The 18,236-nt window shown below is 46.0% G+C and overlaps 1 pseudogene; it reads left to right on the top strand.

Annotated features, from left to right (window-relative positions):
• The first annotated feature begins 7,165 nt into the window (after positions 1-7,165).
• LOC109384995 (RWD domain-containing protein 1 pseudogene) lies at positions 7,166-7,858 on the top strand (annotated as a pseudogene).
• The last annotated feature ends 10,378 nt before the right edge of the window (positions 7,859-18,236 follow it).

Genomic DNA, 18,236 nt, shown 5'->3' with positions numbered 1-18,236 from the left:
CGTCTGCTCCTCTCTGTTGGTGCCCTGGGCTCCCCTATCGTCTTCCAGATTGTGGGCACCCTGGTCCTGATACTGTTCCTGATGGGCTGCCTGACTCAGGTGTGAATGGCTGATGAGGGCCTGGCATTGGAGAAGCCCAGAGCTGAGCTGCCTTGTTTGCATTTGAATCTGTTAGAGTTGTAAGTGGGCCTGCAAGAAAAATATGAAAAACCTCCCCGCTAGGCAAAATAGGGATAGATCGGCTGATACTGTTTGCTGAGTTAGGTGAGAACACTTACAACATCAGTGAACTAATTGTATCACCTGCAGCAAGCTGTCTGTAGGTCGAATGAACAGTCAACATTTGTAAGCTTTGGGGTCATTTTACAGGCTTTGCAGTTGAGGTCGCCTCCCTGGAGACTGAACAAGGCTCTCGAGGCTAACAGCTCAGTGTCCAGAAGCTTCATGCCCTTTCTCAGGAGCCGTAGCAGCACAGCCCTGGAGGAGGAGGTGGGGCCGTACAGGGGAACAGGAGTTAAAGGAAAGGACTGAGTGCGCAGGTGCGGACGGGGCTAAGAGAGTCCACAAAGAAATGGGGAGCCATTGCTGCCCTGAAGGGGCAAAGCAAAGGGGCTGTGGCTGAAACTGGGCTAAAGCTGCTGTGGAGAGGACCCCGGCAAGTGGTGTGGCCCAGCAGGGAAGGAGCCGGAGAAGTAAATAGGCCTGCCTCCTGCCCTCCTGCCACCCCTCCCCGTAGCTGAATCCAATCCAAAGCCAAGGCAAGGGGGCCTGTCGGAGGGTGAGAGGCCAGCCCCTGGGGCACAGCCAGGACAGGAGATGGTGCGGAGGGGGTCTGGGGGTGTGAACAAATGGAGAGCTGTCAACACAGTCCATCACAAGACAGATCTGGGATAGATTTAAAACACTGCCTTATTCTCTGGGCTTCTGCTGCCTAGAATATAAATGGTCTCTCCCTTTCCAGAGCTTTCTTACCAGCCAAGCATTTGAAATTCACAGAGCTGCTACAAACAAGATTCTTTCCTCTTAAGACTTACCAAACACCACTGTGACCTGTGGTTTCTCTTCATTTTACCTGAGGTGCTGGCTTAGCCCTGTCACTAGTGGTAATGACTAAACGCGTCATGTTTCCTCAACCAGTTTAACCTTCGGTGGGAACTTCACACCTCCGGCATGCGGTCAGAGAAGAGCCGGGCCCCCACCCACCCATGGCTCCCGTCCAGCAGTCAGGGTAACCCCGTAGTAGCCGCTGTGGGAGGAGGAAGGAGGAGGGGCGCAGGCTGGGGCCCTCATAGGGAGAGTGGGGATTTAGCCTCTCCAGTGACGTTTGGGGACAAGACTCCAGCACAAGGTTTACTTACTGTCACCAGGGCTGAGAGGGCTTAAAACGAGGCCAAATGGCAAAAGGCTTGAGTCTCACAGGAGCTCCCTGAGCCCTTGTTTGCCCTGGACGAGGCATGTAGGAGGTACAGGGTGGAAGGAAGGCACCTGACAGAGGACGAGAGACCTCCTGAGGCGGGAGGTGGCCATGATAGACTACTACACAGAGCAACCCCCAGGCCCCCAGCCTCGAGGACAGGAAGCCCCAGGCATGTGGTGGGGGGGCAGGGGCGGTGCTCAGGGAGGGGTGTGCAAAGCTGAAGGCCGGAGGGCAGCCTTGATCCTGCAGAGCTGCGACCCTGTGGGGAGTCATCTCTGACAGGACCAGCCTGGAAAGAGCTTAGGCACTGGACACCCATAGGGCTTAACCCAGCCCACGACCCTCTGGCTGTGCAGGCCAGGCCCATTGCTGTGCCTTGGTTTCCTCATCTGTGAAATGGAGAAAATAAAACCAATCTTGTGCACGGTAGTGTCTAAATGAGACCCCAGAGCAGGCCTTAGACTGAAAGCTCCGCCTGGTGGTTTCTTCCACTCTCCCAGCTTAGCAGGGAAGTTGGCCTTTCTGCAGGAGAGCACCTGTGGGGTCCTGGGAGCCCAGCCTCAGCTAGGTGGGCCCCTTGATGGTCCAGGTTAGGGGTCAGCAGATCGCTCACGTGATGTGAAGGAGCCCCGAGAGCTCAGCGCAGCTCCTCACCCCTGCCACAGGCATCCCTGCATTGATGGCCCAGGAGCCAGTGGGCAAGCGGCCCCCAGGGTCCAGTCTGGCCTATGTTGGGAGGGGGCTGGAACCCGGCCGCTCTGGGCATCCCCACACCACCCCTGCATTGAATAACTTTTATGTATTTATTTATTTATTTATTTTTAAGATTTTATTGGGGAATTGGGGGAGGGAACAGCGTTGGGGAATTGGGGAAGGGGAACAGACAAGTTGCTGTCCTTTTGTTTTTCAGTCTAGTTGTGGAGGACATTGCTTCATTGGCCCAAGTTGGCACCATCATTGCGCTCTTCCCAGGTGAGGCAGATCAGTCGCGGGCTTCTGGACAGCCGCTCACTGCGGCTGCTGGCTACACATGGTAGCCCATGGCAACCCACTGCAACAGGGGCTGCAGCCCTCGCTGTCGCTGGTGACTCACGGCCGCCCAGCTCCAGGTTGAGCTGTTGTTCAGCATCTTAGCTGTAGAGGGCAGTGTCACTGGCCCGCATATGTGGGATCCGAGCCGGGGCCTTCTGGCATTCCAAGCCAGCTCTTAACCAATGTGCCACTCGGCTGTCCCATGACTAAGTTTTAAATGTTCAGATAATTCCAGTCTTTAAAGAACTGCAAATACAGTAGAGTTCCCATACACCCTTCACCAACTTCCCCTCATGTTACCCTCTTGCACAGCCAGCCACATTGCAACGATCCAAACTAGAAAACTGACGTTGGTAGGATACTATTGACGAGAGCACAGACTATTTTAATTTCACTAGTGTTTCCTCTAATGTCCTTTTTCTGTTCCAGGTTCCCACCGAGAACCCCACAGGGCATATATCTCCTTATTCTCCAATTGGAAACAGTTCTTCAGACTTTCCTGGTCTTTCATGACCTTTACACATTTGAAGAGCACTGAACAGTTGTTTTGTTGAATGCCGCTCAGTTTGGCTTGTCTGGTGTTTTCTCGTGATTAGACTGAGCGTGGCAGTGAGGTACCCTCTCATGGGGTCCCGGGGTTGGACATGTCTTATTATGGGGGATGATCACCTGCTGTGTGCCAGACTCTCCACTGTCAAATTACTCTTTTTTTCCTTTGTAATTCATAACTACTTGGGAGGAGATACTCCGAAATTATGCAAATATCCATTTTCTCCTTAAACTTTCACCACTGATTTGTGGATCTTGTCTGAGGCAGTTGTTACTGTGATAGTCTAATAGTGATTTTCTAGTTTCCTCATTCTTCCTCCATTTATTAACGGGAATTCTGTAAGGAAGAGTTGTCTCTTCTTCCCCGTTTATTTATTTATCCAGTTATTTATTTATATCACTACAGACGCATGCATATTTATTTTATGCTTTGGGTTATTATCCAATACTGTCGTTCTATTTACTCTGTTGTTTAAGCTTTGGCCATTGGGAGCCCTTTCAGTTGGCTCCCCTGTGTCTTTGACATGCCCTATCCTTTTGTTTTTTTAAGCCCTTCCTTATTTTCTATACCACAATATGCTCCAAACTTAACTTGTATTCTCCCTGCCACAGTTCTGGAATCGGTCACTGTGCTATGAACCAAAAGCACAAGCAACCTAAGGGAAAAAAATAGATTAATTGGACTTCATCAAAATTTAAAACTTTTTTGTGTCAAAGGGTACTTCACAAATGTGACAAAATGTTTGCACATCATGTACCTGATAAAGGCCTAGCATCCAGAATATATAAGGAACACTTTCACCTCAACAATAAAAAGACAAATAACCCAATTAAAAAATGGGCAAAGGATCTGCATACACATCTTTCCAGAGCAGAGATACAGATGTGCAATAGCACATGAAAAGATGCATAGCCTCATTAGTCATCAGGGAAATGTAAATCAAAACCTCACTGAAATACCACTTCACACCCACTAGGATAGCTAAAATGAAAAGACAGACACTAACAGGTGTTGGCAAAAATGTGGAGAAATTAGAACTCTCACACACTGCTGGTGGCGATGTAAAATGGTCCAGCCACTTCGGAAAATAGTTTGACAGTTCCTCAAAATGTTAAACATAGAGTTACCATATGACCCAGAAATTTTACTCCTAGGTACATACCCAAGATAAATTGAAACACATCCCCACAAAGATTTGTACACAAATGTTCATAGCAGCATTGTTTATAATAGCCAAAGAGTGGAAACAACATAAATGTCCATCAACTGACGGATGGATAAGCACAATGTAATATATCCATACAATGGAATATTATTCAGCCACAGAAAGGAATGAAGTACTGTCCATGCTACAACGTGGGTAAACCTTCCAAACATTATGCTAAGTGAAAGAAGCCAGACATAAAAGGTCACATATCATATGGTTCCATTTATAGTAAATGTGCAGAAGAGATAAGCCCATAGAGACAGAAAGCAGATGGCTGGTTGCCAGGGTCTGAGGGGACAGGGGAAGTGAGAAGGGACTGCTCAACCGATATGAGACTTACTTGGGAGGGATGAAAATGTTTAGGAACTAGATAAAAGTGGTGGTTTCACAACTTTGGGAATGTACTGAAAGCCACTGAGTGCCTCTTTAAAATGATTAATTTTATGTTATGTAATTTTCACCTCAATAAGTTTTTTGTAAAGAAAAGAAACTACATTATGATAACTGCCATGTTTCCACGTATGTACCAGTAAGATTGTGGAAGGAGTGTGATTTATTAATATTAACACTAAACTGTATCAAGAATCTTCTTTAAATAATATGTGCATATGCTTATTTGTTCAGATAATTTCTGGGAAAAAAATAAGTTGGTACAATTTAGCATGTTAACAAAAAAAAGAAGGGAAAAATACCAAGAACCATTTCAGCAACTGCACTCAACTCAGAGTAGGGGAGGGCTGGGCAGGGGTGAATGAATTGCTCTTTTTTTTTTTTTTCATTTTTAATTGTGGTAAAAATTACATAACATAGAATTTAACATCTCATCCATTTTAAAGTGTACAGTTCAGTAGTGTTAATTATGTCCACATGGTTTTTCAACAGATCTCTAGAACATTTTAATCTTGCAAAGCTGAAACTCTGTACCCGTTAAACAATAACTCTATTCCTTACCCCACCGCTGGCAACCACCACTCTACTTTCTGTGTCCATAAGTTTGACTACTGTAGATATCTCATATAAGTGGAATCACACCAAATTTGTCCTTTTGTGACTGGCTTCTTTCACAAGGTCCATCCATGTTGTCACAAGTGGCAGGATTTCCTTTTTTTTTTTAAGGCTGAATAATATTCCATCATATATATATATATATATATATATATATATATATATATGCCTTTTTATTTCATTTGTCACTACCTATCATTTTGGTTTTTTCCAGCTCTATTGAGGTATAATTTACAAATGAAATAATTAATTAATTATAAAAAATATATATGGTGTACAATATGATTTTTTTTCTCTCATCATTTCTTTTCTTTTAAAAAAAAATTTTTTTTATTGCAAAATTGCGGGGGGGACAGCATTGGAGAATCAGGGAAAGGGAACAGACAAGTTGCTGTCCTTTTGTTCTTCAGTCTAGTTGTGGAAGACGTTGCTTCACTGGCCCATGTTGGTATTGTGATCATTGCGCTCTTCCCGGGTGAGGCAGTTTCTTGCCGACCATTGGACTGTCACTCACGGAGGCTCATGGCAGCTCACGAAAGTGCACTCCAGCTGCCAGCCAGCCCCACTGCAGCCTACCCGGGTGGCTGTTGACTCATGGCAGCCCAGCTCCAGGTCAAGCTGTTGTTCACCATCTTAGCTGTAGAGGGCGCAGCATCACTGGTCCTCATATGTGGGACCCAAACTGGGGCCCTGCTGCTCAGAGCTGGTGCCCCAAGCCAACTCCTGACCAATGCGCCGCTCAGCCGGCCCTTTTCATTGGGGAATTGGGGGAGGGGAACAGTGTTGGGGAACTGGGGAGGGAAACTAGCCAAGATGTTGTTCTTCAATCTTAGTTGTGGAGGGCTCCAGTCACCATCTGGCTGCCCGTCAGCAGCTCGTGGCCTCTAAGCTCAAGGTGCTGTGTTACAATCTTAGTTACAGGTGGGCGTAGCCACCATCCCATGCGGGAGTCGAACCAGCAGCCTTGTTGTTAAGAACGCATACTCTATCCACTGAGCAGGTAGCAGCTCAGTTCAAGGTCCTGAGTTCAGTCTTAGTTACAGGCAGGTGTAGCCCACCATCGAACAGGCAGTCTTGTTGTTAGGAGCACGTGCTCTAACCAGCTGAGCCATCCTGCCACCTGTTGGCAGCTCAGCGACAGCTCAGCTCGGGTGCAGCATCACTGGCCCATGTGGGAATTGAACTGGCGGCCCTGTTGCTCAGAGCTCTCACTCTTAAGCTAACTCTTAGCCAACTGAGCCACTCAGCTGGCCCCAAAAATGTTTTAATATACGTATACATTGTGAAATGATTACCACAATCAAGTTAACTAAACATATTATAGTTACCATTTTTTGGTGTGGTGATCTACTCTTAAGATCTACTCTCTTAGCAAATTTCAACCATGCAACACAGTACTATTAACTGTAGTCCCCACGAGGTACATTACACCGTCCCCCTCCCCAAGTAAATCTGTTGGACGTCACTTGATTTAAAAGTTACAAGGGATGGTAATCATTTTGCAATATGTAATATGAAATCATCCCATTGTACACCTTAAATTTACACAATATTATGTGTCAATTATATCTCAATAAAGCAGGAAAAAATGAAGACGCAATATTCCTTTTGGGAAAAATTTTAATAAAAAATAAATATATAAAAAAAGTTATGAGAGGGGTGACCAGTTAGCTCAGTTGGCTAGAGCATGGTGCTGATAACACCAATGTTGCCGGTTCGATCCCCGCATGGGCCACTGTGAGCTGTGCCTTCTTTAAAGGAGTCAGCTATGCCATTGTAGCATGAAAGTAATGTGTAACCAAAGATCATGGCTGTTCCCCAATAAAATTAAAAAAAAAAACAAAAAAACGAACAAACAAACAAACAAATGTTATGAGAGAGTCAAATGCAGATTAGGGAGCATATGTGCTCATATGACTTGGCCTGGCTTTGTGTCTGTGACCGTGGTCCCACCATGGTGTCCTGGCTGTCCATGGGCAGCAGAGAGGGCTACCATGCCATTTCTGGTGAGGAGCAGCACCTGAGCTGGAGGCCTCCATCTAGCTCCAGGCCTGCTCTAGTTCTCTCTGTCATGCTGTAAGGATGTGAGCGAGACTACTGAAGGTGGTTTCCACAGTGTCGTTATCTGGAATTACCAGGAAATCCCCCCCGCTTCACCATTACTCTGACTGCTGAGGCTGGAGAAAAAGACAAAGCTGCCCAGACGACATGCAAGTTGACATGCTGTGAAAAACGCCCAGATGAATTCCCCCTTCGTGCAATAGTCTCTAGACGAGAATCTAGAAAACAAGGACGTCTCAGACATTTTAAAATTAGCACTGTGGGCAGAAGAAACCCTCCGCATGGTGACGATTTTTACTGTTGTGTTGGCTATGCAAGAAAAATTAAATGAAAGAGTAGAAGAAATAAAAATCAGAAGAAAGAAAAAGACAGTTTAGAATGAAAAAGAAGCAGGAGTTGAAAAGCAGTTATTTTGTGGCGGTCCATTGCAATCGACAGTTCCTTAAGCTGGAAGGCCAGGTTTCATGCAGGACTCTTGGAAATTAAAAAGAAACGAGTGAGAGAAGAACAAGAAGGAAAAAGTGAATTAAGTGGGAAACAGCAATTTGAAACAGATTGTGACCTCTCACTTATATGTGGAATCTAAAGAACAAAATGAACAAACAAACAAAACAGAAACAGACTCAGATACAGAGAATAATAAACTGATGGTTGCCAGAGAGGAGGGAGGTTGTGGAGCTGGGTGAAAAAGGAGAAGGGATTAAGAAGTACAAATTGGCAGTTACAAAACAGTCATGGGATGTAAAGTATAGCATACAGAATATAGTCAAATAATGTTGCAACAACTATGTATGGTGCCAGCTGGGTGCTAGACTAATCGGGGAGATCACTGCTTAAACTATATAAATGTCTCACCACTATGCTGTACACCTAAAACTAATATAAAATAATATTGGATGTCAACTGTAACTGAAAAACAAACAACAAAAAAAGCAGAAACAGATCATGATCTTTATGCTCTGACATCCAGTTGCAGGAGGTGCTGCAAACACGTGGAGGGCTGAGGCTCTGTGCCAGGAAATGGGTGACTTGGAGCGAAAGGACCAGGAGGATGGTCTGGGCTGGGATCCTGCTGACCAGAGAGTGACCCATCGCCTGCTCCCATCTGCAGGCACAGCATCTGAGGCTACCCTGAAAGTGTTTGGATTTTCTATTCCTTTGTTTTAAGAAAAACTAATTTTCAGGAGAAAATTCTTCTGATAACTTTCATTATCAAACTTAATAAACTGACCTTAAAATTTCAAATGGAAAAAAGAAGTGAGGACTCTGGGGTTCTGGTGAAAGCCCACAATGCAGCCTCTGCCCACTCTCTAATATAATAACCACAAAAATGATAGGCAGTGCACAGCGATTTCAGATTGGAGGTTATCTAGGATGGGATGGAGTGAGGAGGAGTCATCTTCACCTAAGACTTCAGTGGGTAGCGTTGAATTGGGGTCATTATTTTTAAAGTATTTTGTAAAGTGATGATCTTTTATAATTATTTGGGTGTTTGGGATATTTCATAATAACAAATCTTAGGTTTTCTTCTCTTTACTGAGAATTAATTTACATGCAGTAAATTCCAAAAGTCTTAGGTGTCCAGACTGATTAACTTTTACCTAAGTATACACTGTGTAATCACCACTCAGATCAAAACACAGACCATTCCCAACTCCAAGCAGGCTCCTTTGTGCCCCTTCCCAGGCCATGTGTTTGAGGGGTGTGTGTGCTCACCCCTCACACACACTAAGAAATAACCAATATTTCTACCTCTGTCATCATGATGAGTTTTGCTTATGTAATTTGGGGTCTGGGTGTTTTCTTTTAGCCCACACTGCACCTGGGAGATTAATCTTTTTCTTGTGTATAGCAATAATCCATGCTTTTATTACTGCTTGTTGTATTCCATTGTATGAGTGTACCATAATTTATTCATCCATTGTCTTCTTTATTTTTGTATTCATTTTTTATTGAGGTGTAGTTGACATATTGTATTAGTTTCAGGTGTACATGATTCTATATATGTACATACTGTGAAATGATCACCACAGTAAGTCTAGTTAGCATCCATCACCACGCATAGTCACAATTTCTTTCTTGTGATGAGAACTTTTAACATCTACTCTCGTACATTTGATACCTATGTAATTTTACTAACCATTGTCACCCCAATAGATTTAATTTAAAAAAAAAGACCTAAGGCCGGCCAAGTCGCACGTTGGGTAAGAGTTGGCGTGGATGCCAGCTCTGAGCAGCAGAGCCCTAGTTTGGATCCCACATGAGGGCCAGTGACGCTGCGCCCTCTACAGCTAAGATGGTGAACAACAGCTCGACCTGGAGCTGGGCTGCCGTGAGTGGCTGGTGATGGCGTAGGCTGCAGTGAAGCTGCAATGGGCTGCCGTAAGCTAACGTGAGTGGCAGGCAGCCAACATGAGCTGCCAAGAGCCACCGTGAGAGGCCGTCTAGTGGCCGGCAACTGATCTGCCTCACCTGATAAGAGCGCAATGATAACACCAACATGGGCCAGTGAAGCGACGTCCTCCACAACTAGACTGAAGAACAAAAGGACAGTAACTTGTCTGTTCCCCTTCCCCGATTCCCCAATGCTGTTCCGCTCCCCCAATTCCCCAGTTAAAAAAACACCAAAAACAAAAACCTACTCTCTTAGCAACTTTTAAATATACAATACAGTGGTATTAGCTATAGTCACTATGACTTATTTATTTTGTAACTGAGAGTTTGTTCCTTCTGACCCTCTTCACTCATTTTGCCCACCCTCCACCCCCCGCCTCTGGCAACCACCAATCTGTTCTTGTATCTATGGTTTTAGTGTTGTTTTGTTTTGTTTGGACTCCACATGTAAGTGACATCATGCAGTATTTGTCTTTATCCATTCTCTTCTTCATGCACAACTGGGTTAGAAATATCATATACTATACCCATGAAGATAAAGGAAAAGATGAAGGTCTATAATAACACCATAGCATAAGATGGACAGACACCCTGACACCAGCATCTAGGAGGTCTGATGACATTAATCAAGCCTCTGTGTCCCCTGACCCAGACTTCAGGGAATGACACGTGTGCTGGGGAGTTGGGCCAACACCATGGCAGCCCCACAGGAGGTGCTGGGAGGCACACAGAGAACTGGGCTCCTACCCACACTCCACCACTCTCGACCACAGGAGTAAGCAAACTCAGGAGAAAGGGGCAGAAAAACTCAGCAGTGTAGGACCTATAAAAACCCTGCAAAACAAAAGAAAGGGAACGGCACTTGGGAGACTAGGAGCATAAGAACAAACCTCTGAAAACATCTCCCACAGAATCCAGAACAATCACAAATGTGTGCCTGAAGACACGGTGAGATTTCTGCTTCTGACAATGCATAGCAGACTAAGCTTCATTTTAAAAAATCTTGATATAATTTCTCCTGATATAATTTGCCAAATAAAATACAGCCTGCATGCTTTTAAGCATATGCTGAGCTTGTAGGAAAGTACAGGAAATCCCCAAGGGCTGAAAACCAAGATCTGGAAACCAGCATGGTAAGCTGCTGAGTGAGCTGCAGCTGCCTGGGGCATTTGACATGTCAGAAGCTGGGGATTTCATGGTCACAAGGGACTCATAGGACAAGGCTTTGCAAGGTGGAAAAATGGAACCAAGGTGCCTGCCCAAAGTCAACAACTACAGAGCTACAACCTCCTTAGAAGTATGGACTAGAAAATCTTTGCCCTGGCAAAAGGAAGTGACAAAGAAACTTGAATGTCTTGGCCTCGACTCTGGGTGGGGGGAAAAAAAATCACAGGAGATTTTCTAACAACCCAAGCCTCATGAGAGATTGGAGTTTGAATTTATGCCACCGGTGTAAGTCAAGAAATACTAAGCTAGCAAATGACTTTAAAGTGCTCCTGGTACAGAGCAGAAGACAGTGTGACCCCACTTTGACAGAATGTGCTGTCATCACAGGCCCCAGGATTCCTGCTGAACATAAGCTCACAACCCAAAATGTAACAATACACAAAGCAAAAGCCAACAAAAGACCTTCAGGTACTGGGATTGTTGGATACAAAATATGAAATGCTTATCTTTAAGTTTTAAAGAAATAAGATTGAATTAAAAACAGGAGCAAGAAACATGATACTATCAAGGAAAAAAAAAGACTGGACTAGTTTGAAAAGATCTAATTAAAACTTCTAAAATGAAAAATCTCATCACTGAAATAAAATTCAATAGACATTTAAAACAAAAGAGTAAACAAATCTGACAGGGAACTGGAAAATTAGAAGACAGATCTGAAGAGACTACCCAGAAATGGAAAGTCCACAAGGGGGCTCACCCAGGCCAAATGCCTAGGACTGTGCCTGGCAGAGTGCTCAGTAAATATTTGCTGAATAAATAAGAGACAAAGAGAATAAAAGAAAGGCTAATATGTCTCATTAGGTTCTGAAAGAAAATACAGAGAATTGAAAAGAAGGATTATTTAAAGAGGAAAACAGCTGAGAAACTTCCAGAGTTGACAGAAGATAAAACATGAACTACAAAGACCCACAAGCATTATAAGTTAAAAAAAAGTCCACACTTAGGCACGTTTTATTAAATTTGCAGAACGCCAAAGACAAAGATCCAAGCAAGACTTGTTATAACCATAACAGCAACTTTATTTTGTCTCCCAATTGTCATGAAACCCGTTCAAGTGGGCGAGCTGCTGGCCTTGCCCCTGCAGGAGACCTGGGCAGGCCCTCTTCCTCAGCAGGCACACAAAGGTAGGAGAGTACCAAGTCACTTTGATTGCAAGCATAGTCTCAATTCCCTACTCAAAATGTTGGGCACCTGTCTGCTGTGTCCCCCAACTTCGAGGAAGGCACAACGAGCTCTCCAACGGGTCTTCTCAGAGCCCCTCCTGCGAGGCTTCAGTGAGGAGGTAGCAACCCTGCCCTCACCGGGAAAGCGGGACTCACCACACAGCTCTCTCCAAGCCAGTGTTTCTCAACCCAACACAAGTTTCCCCTTAATGGACACTTGGCAACGCCTTGAGACACTCTGGGAGGGTACTACTGGCATCTAGTGGGTAGAGGCCAGGGATGCCACTGAGTAGCCTGCAACACACAGGACAGGCCCCCAGAACAAAGAACCATGGGCCCAGAAATGTCAGCGGTGCTGCGGTTGAGAGACGCTGCTCTAAAGCAGCCCTCCTATGATGCTCATCGGCCACAACTGGGGCCCTCTTTTACACTCCTGCTGGGGTGAAGCACCTGATCCCTTACAGGGCCCTACGTTTATCATCAAGGGGCAGCGTCATGCAGTGGCTGAGACCCTGTTTCCATCTGTGGCCCTGGACGAGGCCTCAGTTTCCTCACCTGTAAAGTGGGAAGCATGACCCCCAGGTGTGGGGATCACAGCGGGAAATGTTGGGGATCATCAGTTGGGTGGGCATTGAGAGAGTGTCCTTCTCTCCTCCTGGGATTGAGTCAGTCGGGTCCTGCCTTTCGAAGATTAAGTGGAATTTGGGGCAGCAGCGTTCGGGTGTGGGACTGAACCACTGTGGGTGAGCTGCAGCAAGTAGCAAGGTAACACCTCTGCCCCGATGCACACAGCACTGGCCCCTTGGGTCAAGAAAGGAACCTGAGCGAGCTTAAGAATGAGACCATCTGGGTTTGAATTCCAGCTCAGCCACTTACCTGGTTTATGACCTTCACCAGACCCCTAAACCTCCCTGAGCCTGTTTTCTCATCTCCAGTGTGGTCGGAACAATGAAATACATTGCATGGGGTTGTTGTGACCGTCAAATGAGACATTCCCTCACCCCAACACAGGGTCTGTCACGTGTGTGTGTGTGTGGCGGGGGTCTCAGGAACTGGGACCTCCCTTGTCCCACTTCCCCTCTTTGCTCTGCCTGTTCAGGGGGACACCAGTTGGGCCATCTAGGTGGATTGGGAGGCCTTGGCTTTCTCCTCCTTAGGGAACTGAGGGTGAAGCTGGAGGGTGGAACACGCACCCACCCCTGCCTGGCTCCATGGTGAGCCATCAGCCAAGCCTCACATGTCATGCTTCCTATCCACCACCAGGTGTCACCCTCAGCCCTCTCACCACTGCATATCAAGCCACCATTGATGGATGCAGAGAGGAGGCAGGCCCACAGCACAGAAGGCGAATGGCCTTGTTCACAAGCCACACCTAGATGGGGACCCAGACGTCCCAGCGCTTAGCCCTAGAGCGCTCTGCTCCTGTGGACTCCCAGACTTGGTTCCGGCCTCTACACAAGACTATCTATCTGGGACAGAGGCCAACTAGCCGGTGGATATTCGCTCCGTCACCAGGACCCCACGGACCAGAACTTGACCCAGCCTTCCTCCTCGCATCATGGTGGCCTCCCCAACCTGCAGGACCTTGGGTCTTGATGTGTCCCTCTTGATTCCAGGCTCTGCACCAATCCATGGAGCTGGCTCCAGGGCCTGGATCTCTATCCTAAACTCTCTCATCACCTCCCTCTTGCCAACCCCAACTCTAGACATTCACCCTGGTCCCTTTCTTACTCCCCAAGAGTGGCTGAAAAATGCCTTAAGACTGAAGTTTGGAATCCAGTGTAAATTCAGCAGGCAACATTGGATAGGGCAGATAGCCAGCAGACAGCTCTAAAGTCTTCCCTGGAACCTCAGGCAAAGCTTTCTGCTCTTCCCCTCAAGCATACTAGTGGAGGGCAGAGGCTGCTGTCTCCAGGGCTGCCCAACACCCACCTGGACGCCTTTTACAGTCTCCATCTCCCAGCTGCAGCGGCCACCCTCCCTCTGACCCCACGGACAACCTGGGATCTGATTTCCCAGAAGCCTGGAGCCTGAAATTTACCAGGACCATTTTCATTTTCCCCTGCGCTAGGTGCACATCCCTTGACTTCATTAGGTTCATCACTTTCTGTCCTTTACCCCCCGTCCTTCCTGGACTTCCCTGGTGTACCCCTATCCCCTTCTCTTGGCTCAGCCCTCAGATCCTGGCTCAAACTCCACACCCCCAGAGAAGCCTTTCCATGTGAACACACACACACACACACACACACACACACACACACACACACCACACACACACCTAAATCTTTAATCTTCCCCTCCTCTTGGTCATCTTCCCTGAGCTCCAAACATTCCCAGAATTGCCCTCCGTTATAAAAACTGTTCCTGCTCCTGAAGCCATTTACAAGTCACTTAATTGTTCTTTTTTTTTTTTGTAATCTGATTTTATTTGACCATCTGTATCTGTAATCTTCTAGCGTTTTGTTATTGATGCCTTTAAAATAGGTTTTCTCTTTGTCGTCTTTAAAGTTTACTTCTTGTTTAGAAGATAAACATTACTGACTTCATTCTTAATGTCAGTTCTTCATCTACGGTCTTGTCCTCTTGAAAATCTCTCTTTATCTCATGGGTGGTCGTCTGCATCTTCTTAAACTCTTACATCTTTAACTTTCATATGTTTAATCTTTTAATCTCAGACTTTAGGCTTTGATCTTCTAACTTAAATCACATTCATTTTGTCACTTTATTTTATCATTATTTTAAGCCTCTTCACTTTTATCTTTTGTTAAGGGTAAGTTTTAAGCCCAACTTCCTGGTTTTTCATTTTAATTTTGTATTTGCTGATTTTAACTTTGCATTATATGTTAGCTTTCTGCATATTTATACAATATTTTAAAGTTGCCATCTCATGGGTCCTAGTCTTTTTTGTTTCATCTTAAAATGTTTTCGTTGTTGAAAAAACAATTTTTGATTTAAACTTTTTACTGGCTTTTGATTTCCTCAGTTTAAAATCCTTATTTATCTCCGTGATTACTTCTTAATCTTCCAGGCATTCAATCCTCACACATGCAACCGGTGTTCTATGATTGTCATCAACCCTGTTCTGCAGATGAGCAAAGGAGGATAAGTACTTGCTCACATGGCTAGTGAGTGGCGAGGGGGATGGCAAACACAGGCCATGTTGCCAAGTCTGGGTTCTCTCTCTCCCTCTCTCTCTCTCTGCTTCTGGTCTCCTGGTTGCTGCCTCCACGTCACCCCAGGAGCCCACAGTGCCCTCCAGAAAGGTCGGGTACCTCATTCCCCTGGCTGTCCCGGCAGGTCCCTCAGGCTGCCCCTGGATCTTCCTGACCTTTCCCAACTGCTTTTCCCAAAACCTCATTCCAAGAGCCTGACTAGCCCCTCTGTGCAAACATCACTCTTGATTTACTGAAGCACGTGGTTGCCTTGAATCTCACGCCACCCAGGATTCCTCTAAGGTCCTGCGTGTTTTAGAATCTGTGATCTCTGACACCCATGGCCATTGGAGCAGGAAAGATTATGCCAGGAGGATGCCAGGAACCTAGAAGGGACAGTAGGCATGAGGTCCCACCCATGTCCCCCACCCTCTGGTGGGACCCTGGTCTGACCTGATGCTGGAGTCCTGAGGGCTGGCATGAGGGAGGACAGGAGAGGTTCTCCACCAGACCCCTGGCCCAGCTTTACACCAGGCGGCCCCGATGCTCTGATTTCCTGGATGGTCTGGTCCTGTTCTCCAACAGGCTGTGTGACAGCTGAGCTGCCACGTTGCACAAATGCAGGAGGCGTTCTTCACACAGCGCCATGCAGAGATACTGTGCGAGGATTCTCCAAGTGGGCTGAGGATCAAGGAGCAGCTGGCTCTTGCAGAGTTTATCCCAAACGGGGGTCATCTTTGGGGTCACCTATGATTGGTTCACACATGGGCTCATGACTCAATCCAGCCAGTTAGATACTCCATCCCACCCCAGTACTTTCTTGCAGGACCAGCACTGGTCACCGGGATCCCTGAGCATGTCCATCTTCCAGGCTTGTTTCACCTCTTTCCCACCCCTCGCCCCCAGCTATAAAGAAGAGAAAAGTAGTAGACAGTTGAAAAATGTCAGACCGAACAGCATATACTGTTGGCGTCCATGTGTACAAGGAATAAAACAGCAGTGGGAATCTATGCTGTTGGAAGTCCAGATTCTTTTCCTCCAGGGAGATAATTAGCAGCAGGGGGTTTGAGGGGGCTTCTAGGAGCCCGGCACATTCTATTTCCTGGTCGGGGTGCTGGTTACAGGGAACTGCTCAGTTTATGAAACCCCACCTGCTGTACTCTTAGATTGTGTATATTTCTATATGTATAGCTCAATAAAATTTTTTAAAAAAATAACAGCTAAGGAAGCATTTTCCTGCAGGCAAAGGATATGGTTTTCCCAGGGCCTGGACCATGTCTGGCCTGCCGCTTTTATCTCCATCAGAGGACTCAGACCCGCCATCCCGGATCATGGCTGGGAAACCCTCAGATTCTACAGTCTTTCAGGTGATGGCCCACTTCAGTGAGTTCCTGCTTTAGAGCCATTTACCCTAGAGGGCTTGCCAGGAAGTCGCACGCTCACCCCACACTTCTCCGATCCCTGCTTGTGTATTCTTCTTTGTGCCCCTTTTATTATTTTTTAAATTTGTTTCAGGTGTACAAAACAATGTAATAGTTAGATATTTACACCCCTCACAAAGTGATAACTCCCTCCCCCAATCTATTACCCCTCTGATGTTGTATATGGCTGTTACAATACCATTGACTATTGTATATTCCCTATGCTGTACTCCACATCTTGTGACTATATATACAGAGGGTGCCAAAAAATATATACACATTTTAAGAAAGAAAAAAACTATTAAAATTGTAATACTCAATGTATATACCGACAACAAAAGAGGAATACAAGTCATGTTTGACTTCTGGAATTACAAGAGGTGGTCAAGGTGTGGCCAGAAAGTGGGCCTTTCTCGGCACAAAGTCCAGGTTCTTGGCAACTCAAGCAAAGAATTGAACGAGATGCCAGGGTAAAGCACTGAAAAAGTAGTTTATTCGAAAAGATAGTACATTTCGAAGAGTAGAAGTAGGCCCGAGCAGTAGAGAATGGCTCAAGGGCCCATTATTAGAAGAGAAATTACATTCCAAAGAGTTTGGAGCAGGCCACGCGCAAAGGCGAGGCTCAAAGTGCTCAAAAAGGAAAAAGCGGTCAAGAGAGCAAGGCGTCCAAAAAGGAAAAAAAAGGGAAAAAGGGCAGACTTCCCAGGACTTGGGGTTTTTATCCCTTCTCTAGAATGGGCTGTTCCCCTAAGGGCGTGGGACTACTTGATTGGCACCTGTGGTTGACAAGAGGTACTGCGCAGGTGCAAGACTGGTCTGATCTAGTTGGGTATTTTGTGCCCATTTGCTTTCCAGCAGGGGTAGATAGTTACAATGAAAAGAAGTTTGGGGTTGAGAGGGGAGGTAACTGGGCGGTCACATTCTGTGGGACGTGCAGGAATGCAGAGACCCAATGCCTGCCTCTAACTGCCTGCCTAGTTTTCCCCTTGAGAGATGTGATCCCCATAAAATCTCTATGGGAAGCTGAGGGACAGGAGGTCTTTTCTTCTGTATCTGCTTCCTGCTGGGCAGGGGTGTAGAGCTGTCCCTGCCTATTGGGGGATTCACAGAACTCTCACCCTAGCTGATCTCAGATAAGAGGAAGGGGTCTCGAAATCCGCCTGGAAGACCATGTTGGCTTCTTTGGTTGTGACTGGCAATCTTGTTGGGGTATCCTCTGTATCCCCAAGGTCCCTGAATGAGGAAAAATATATTTTAATTAATAAATCTGTTAGTTCTCATGAAGCCTGTGGCCATTCAGCCTGTTACTCCGGTGGCGTCAATTGTCTGGGCCCAGAATGGGTTTGGCATTCAGCTTACTGGCCTGGGAAATATTAGGAAGTCACAGGCTTTCAAGTAGTTTTCTGAAGCAGGGGTAGGAGACTTCTATTGTTTAGGATTCAGAAGCTGACTTACAAAGCAAATCAAGAAGGGGGAGAGGGGGATAGGAGAATTCTAGGATTCAGGCTAGGAGCAATCTTTAGCCTAGGATTCACAAACTGATGAGAACAGTAATCAAAGCCGGGGGCAAAGAAACTAAGAAACTAGGGAGGAGACTTAACATTTCT

Source organism: Hipposideros armiger, unplaced genomic scaffold (assembly GCF_001890085.2).
Source record: "Hipposideros armiger isolate ML-2016 unplaced genomic scaffold, ASM189008v1 scaffold_107, whole genome shotgun sequence".
Taxonomy (NCBI): domain Eukaryota; kingdom Metazoa; phylum Chordata; class Mammalia; order Chiroptera; family Hipposideridae; genus Hipposideros; species Hipposideros armiger.
This window is presented reverse-complemented; position numbering and strand designations above follow the sequence as displayed.